The 6,022-nt window shown below is 45.8% G+C and overlaps 1 non-coding gene across 1 annotated transcript; it reads right to left on the reverse strand.

Annotated features, from left to right (window-relative positions):
* Nucleotides 1-5,180: 5,180 nt before the first annotated feature.
* On the reverse strand, nt 5,181-5,299 carry LOC129326802 (5S ribosomal RNA). Its single transcript, XR_008596734.1, has one exon. It is a non-coding gene; the product is annotated as a 5S ribosomal RNA (ribosomal RNA).
* Nucleotides 5,300-6,022: the final 723 nt, after the last annotated feature.

Here is a 6,022-nt window from a genome sequence, read left to right on the forward strand (position 1 = left end):
ACAAGTTGTGGATGGTAGCAGCTGCCATCTGTTGAAGCTTTGGGAATAATTTCCTGAAAGCAGCTCTTCAAAATGTACACATTTAAAATAAGCCAATGTCTGGCAAACAATAAAAACAGGGAGGTTAAGCAATTTCCATACAGTAAAAGGGTTGCCAACTTCCAGGTGGGGCCAGGAGATGTCCTGTAATATAGGGTTCCCAACCTGATAGCTGGAGACCTTCCAGAATTACAAGTGATCTCCAGGTGACAAAGATCAGGCCCCCTGGAGAAAATGGCTACTTTGGAGGGTGGACTCTATGGCATTGTACCATGCTGAGGTCTCTCCCCTCCCCAAACCTTGCCCTCCCCGGGCTCCACCCCCCCCCCCCCGCAAATCTCCAGGAATTTTCCGACCCAGAGCTGAGGACCCTAAATTACAGATGATCTCCAGATGACAGCGATCAGGTCCCCTGGAGAAAATGGCTGCTTTGGAGGGTGGGGCACTACAGCATTACAGCCTACCGAGGTCCAAACCCCTCCCCAAACCCTGCTGTCTCCAGGCTGCCTCCCAAAATCTCCAGGAATTTCCCAACCTGCAGTTGGCTACCCAGTTTATAAATTAGACTTTGTGATCATCTTGCTGGAACTCTAAGATAAATAAGAAATCATCTCAGTATTGATCCTTAAATTACATTCAGCTTTGCAATCCTCTCAGGTTCTTGTGACGTTCGTGCATTCTGGTAATCTGATGCATCTTGGGGAAAATACAAATAATGCTTATTTTCCCCTAAGGATGAAAGATTTTGTCTCTGTGGCCTGTCATGTGTCATTCCTCCAGGAATACAGCTCGCCAGATGTGCCAGCCTTTATTTAAAATTAAACCAAAACAAGCTCTAATGACCTTTCCAAGACTCGCTGAAAAGCCACTGGGGACTCATTTTGAATGTGTAGACACAACCCTGGTTGTTTGTTTGTTGCTGGTAAAGGGTCGATTTCTTCTACTCTGCCAATGTGTGTTTATCAGCTAGTTATTGTTTTGGATCCAAAGGTGCCAAGAGCCGCCGTGAGCACTGAGCTCCCAGGACAAAGGCTGCAACTGCAATCACACAGGGGCGTGAAAATGCAGCCTCAGCAAGTGGAGTGGAATGAGCAAGAATGGTATCTCCACACACCCCCATTTTCGCTCGGCTCACTACTTGTTACAAGAGTGACAAGTTGGTGATAACGCTGGGAGAGCCCTGTGGCCCAGTACCTCTTCGCTTATATTTTCTCTGCTGAGCTGTACAGGACAGAAATGGAAAAAAATACCTGGAAGTTGAAAAAACCCTGTTTTCTTTTGTGCCATGCTTCGTTTGTACCCAGCCAAATGTATGAGCGAGCCCTCAGTGCTATCCAAAAAGGCTTAAAGTCAAAATGTCTCTGTTTGCTAGGAACAACTTTCCTAATAAAAGTAAGGATCTCACTCTTTGGGAAAGATTAGTCAGGGACACTCTTTTTAAAGACACATTTGCAGACACACACATTCATGGACAAGGGTGCCCGCTGTTCAGGGGGAAATGCTGCTGTCCTTTAACAGAGGGTTAATATGCAGAAATGGGTAGCTGAAGATTTTCTTGGCATGGAGCTAAATAACATCACCTAATAATTGCTGCAGATCAAACTGGTATTAAAAGGCCACCGTAAACCGGGTTAAAATTTGGCAACCATATTCACAGACATTACGTGGTGCAATTCCTAGAGGCATGTGAATACTATCCAATGTGACACTACCAAGACCTGCCCTTCTGAGTATGGGATTGGATAAACCACTAAGTACAACCAGATTCGTATTGGAATGAAGCATTCTATTAAACTTCCTTGAGTAGGGCTGCCAGGTCACCCACTGTGACTTCCTGCTGGCTAAAACATTGGTTTTATTTTTAATCTTGGTGTTGCACATGTCACTCTGGGGAAAACCTGGAAGTGATGTCACATCGCTCTAGGAATTGCAGAAAACACTATGGTTTAATCATAGAGTTTCTGATGATTCCTAAAATGGTGTGACATCACTTCTGTTTTTTAACTGGAAATGATGTCGCTGTGCATGCAGTGCCAGTGTCTCCCATGTCCCCGCTTCCCAAGCTCCTGCTCATGATAGTTCTGAAAATGCTTCACAAACCATGGTAAATAACTGCAGACAAAATGAATGCCTGGTGAGAGGAGGGTGTACTGAAGACAAGGGGAACTGTAAGTGGGCTGGGAACCTCGTATTGATGTAATCCAATTTCTAAGAGTTCAAAATATTTGCCTGTTTTCACCCACTGAATCACATATAGCCCAGGACCCTCAGACAGGTATTGGAATTCCTTGTTATTGCAGTTCCTTGTTATTGCAAAGGTATTGGAATTCCTTGTTATTGCAAACCCCAATACATCTTGCAAATTTTTTGCTGCCTTTTGCAATGGACTGCTGCATAGACAGCAAGGGAGCTATGCCATCAGCAGTAGGACAGTAAGTTAACAGTCACTCATTCTGAAGAAGGTTCCTCTTCACATCCTCAGTAGGATATACATCTTGGTTCTTGGCTTATATTCCCTGTCCCTAGCTGTTTTGGTCTGCTACCACTGCCAAGGTAATAAATAGGGTTGCCTCGCCAGCACCGGAATGGGAAATTCCTGGGGATTTGGAAGTGGAAACTGGGAAAGGTGGGCTTTGAGGAGAGGAGGGAGCTCATCAGGGAATAATGCCATAGAATCCTCCCTCCGAAGCAGCCATTTTATTCAGGGGAACTGATCTTCGTAGCCTGGAAATTAGACATGGGCATGAACGGGAGCGGGGGGGAGGAATCCCTGAATACCCTGTTCGTTGTTCGGTGCCCAACACGAACAACGAACAGCAAACATGAACTGTTCCCAGACATGTTCATTGTTCGTAGGGATCAGAACCCCCCCAACCCCCCCACTTAGCCCCCCTCCCCTCAAACCCACTGGGATTTCCCCCTGCCGCCTGCCAGCTGATAGTTTAAAGGGCCCTTTCCTGCCACGTGCAAGGAGCAGGGCCCTTTAAACATCCCACAAACTGACCTTCCCAATGTCCAATGCCCACCAAATTTGCAGGGGACATAGTCTTCACTGTCCTCTAAAGACCCCCCCCCCCAAGTTTCAGAGAGATTGAACCCCGGGAAAGGCATGATCCACGGGTCTCCCCATTGGCTGTCATTTTCACAGTGGCAAAAACGGGACTCTCTGCTGGAAGTACTTTGAAGGGTTAAAGCCAGAAGGAAAGCCAGAAGGAGTTCAGACAGAGTTCAGTCCCTCCCTCCCTCTGGTTGCCAAGGGGATTGATTGCAGCAGGCGCCAGACTGTCTGGTTTGCAGAAAGGCTGCTGAAGGCAACTAACGAGGCTTTTAACGACCACCTATTTGTTTACGATGGGGCCTCGCGAACAGCTTGCTCGCGAACAGCAGATCGGGCTGTTCGTGGGTTTTTTCTGTTCGTAATGCTGTCTGTGCCCATGTCTACTGGAAATCAGTTGTAACACCAGCCCCTACCTGGAGGTTGGCAACCCTAGGTAACTCTGGCTCCCCTTTTTCCTGTCAAATGGATCCCATTCCTAAACTGGATCCCAGATCTGGAAATATTGGAGAACACTACACTGAATGCTGGGGGTTATAGAACGATGTACAAATCTCTGCAATACCAGACTTCCTTTTTGTTAAAGTAGCCATTAATACTTTTCTTTACATCAATTTTATTCTCATCAAATGTTACTCAGATTGGCGGAGTAGACAACGCTTGGCTCTCTCGGATCAGCTGGCGATTTGCATGGCAACAGACAGCGCTTCAGCTTTGTCCTATCAGCCAATGGTCTTCTGTCCTGGTTTTAAATCCCTTTCCACAACACACATGCAATTATATATAGTGGCACCGTCCAGCAATGCTTGCAGTTTGTTCTCTGCCACAGTATCCTGGTAAACCCTCTCACAGGCGGTGATGTCACTATAACACACTGTTTTCATTGTCTGGGCTGTGTATTAAGAGAGAATCTTTTTTCTGATGCAAACACATCAGATGGAATAACCTCTTTGGTGATTAAAGCACTGATCAGTCAATCTCACCAATGAATCAACTAAATTTGGAAGCTGTAAAACGGTCTAATGTTGGAAACAACACAAATTACACAGTATGGCATAGAGCAGGGCTCTTTTCCCTCATTCTACAAACCTTTCATGCTTTAATGTAGGAATACCTTCGATAAGTGCTTTTGACATTAGCTTGTGTACTAGGGAATCACTGGATGTCTGCCACATTGCAGAAGTTTCTCTGGTCCGTTTTAAGATGTGCTTTCTGATTCAGTTCAAGGGAACTAAGTGGCAGACACTCAATGTTGGGAAATTCCTGGAGATTGGAGGGTGAAGTCTGGGGAAGGTGAGGCTTGGGAAGGAACCACAGTGGAGCATCATGCCTCCCTCCAAAATAGTCATTTTCTCCAGGGGAAATGATTTATACATTCTGGAGATCAGTTGTGATTCTGGGAGATTTCCAGGCTCCATCTGGAGGTTGGTAACCCTATACTTGAGATAGCGGAAGGAAGACTGAAGGTGGAGATTCGCATCTAGGGAATGCTAAAACTCCCTGCCAATAGAAAACCAGCACAGCAAGCGAACAGGGAAAAGTAGCCTGCTGTGCTAGTTTTTGATTTGCAAGGATTATCATCAGGCAAGCTGGAATACATCAAAGGGCTGCCAACCTGGAGTTCTCCCACAATTACAACTGATCTCTGGACTAGAGAGATCAGTTCCCCTGGAGGAAATGACAGCTTTGGAGGGTGGACACAATGATAGTTCTTAGAGAGCCAAATGCTGGGAGGCCTTACATAGTGGCAAGATGTCACTGGTGACATGCTGTCACTTTGGGCTCCAAGGTTCTCCTGTTGGGACAGGGGACCCCCACCTCCCAGCTCCCATCCGCCATGAGCCCCCCATCCTTCGGTTTGTGCCCCCAGGGACCTGGCAACCCTATATCACTCCCTGCAGATCTCCTTCCCATTCCCAAACTCTGCCCTCCCCAGGCACTGCTCCAAAATAACCAGGAATTTCCCAAGATGGAGTTGGCACCCCTACCCTGAACAACATCCTCTGCTCCTAAATCTCCAAGTATTTCCCAAGCCAGACTCAGCAACCCGAAATTAATTCTTCCTTATGCCCATAGCTATGCACTGTAACTACAGCACCTGGTATTCCCAGGCGGTCTCCCATCCAAGTACTAACCAGGCCCGACCCTGCTTAGCTTCTGAGATCAGACGAGATCGGGCGTGGTCAGGGTGGTGTGGCCATAGCTATGCACTGTGGCTCTGCTTTAGCTCCGACTAATCGGGTGACCTTTTTCTCTGGGTAAGGTTCTAGGTTGTTGCAGAAACTGTCTCTGCAAATCCAATCACTAGTGACATCACGGTGCTTTGAGCAGGAGCCTGGCTATCAATTATTCACTTGTTCTCAGCCCTGTAATCTTCCAACAGAGGTTAAAAGCTTAAAGGAAAGCAGCTGTGATTAGATTAGCCACTAAAAAGTGACATACCCTGTTTGAAAGTCGACTTTCCAACACAAAAAATGTTTTAAGGCCCAGGAGCCTTTGAAGCATTCTTTTATTATAGTCTTATCATCTGCTTTTGTTGCCGCATGTTTATTTGTTTGTGTATTTGAAATGAACAAACGCGTCTTTTTTTAGTCTACCCATCTGGAGTCCTTGCTAATTTTATTTTTTTCCAAAAAAAAAATAAAAATCAGGGATGAGCCGTTGGTACAGTTGCAAATGAGAACATTTGATAACTGGAATAGTTCCTTAGGAGCGTTAGGTATTTTTTTCCACGCTTACAAAAATGCCTTCTACCCTCGAACAGATGTGAAACTGAAGTTCAGCAGGAATCCAGGGGTTTAATTCACTGTGGGACTTGCAGAAAGATGGATTAAGACTTGTACTTTCAACCTCCCTAGCATTGTTTGTGTGATCTAGAAGCAGCCACAGACTTCTTGAAATGCACCATTTTATTTATTCATTTTAGTT

Source organism: Eublepharis macularius, chromosome 3, assembly GCF_028583425.1.
Source record: "Eublepharis macularius isolate TG4126 chromosome 3, MPM_Emac_v1.0, whole genome shotgun sequence".
In the NCBI taxonomy this organism is placed as follows: Eukaryota; Metazoa; Chordata; class Lepidosauria; order Squamata; family Eublepharidae; genus Eublepharis; species Eublepharis macularius.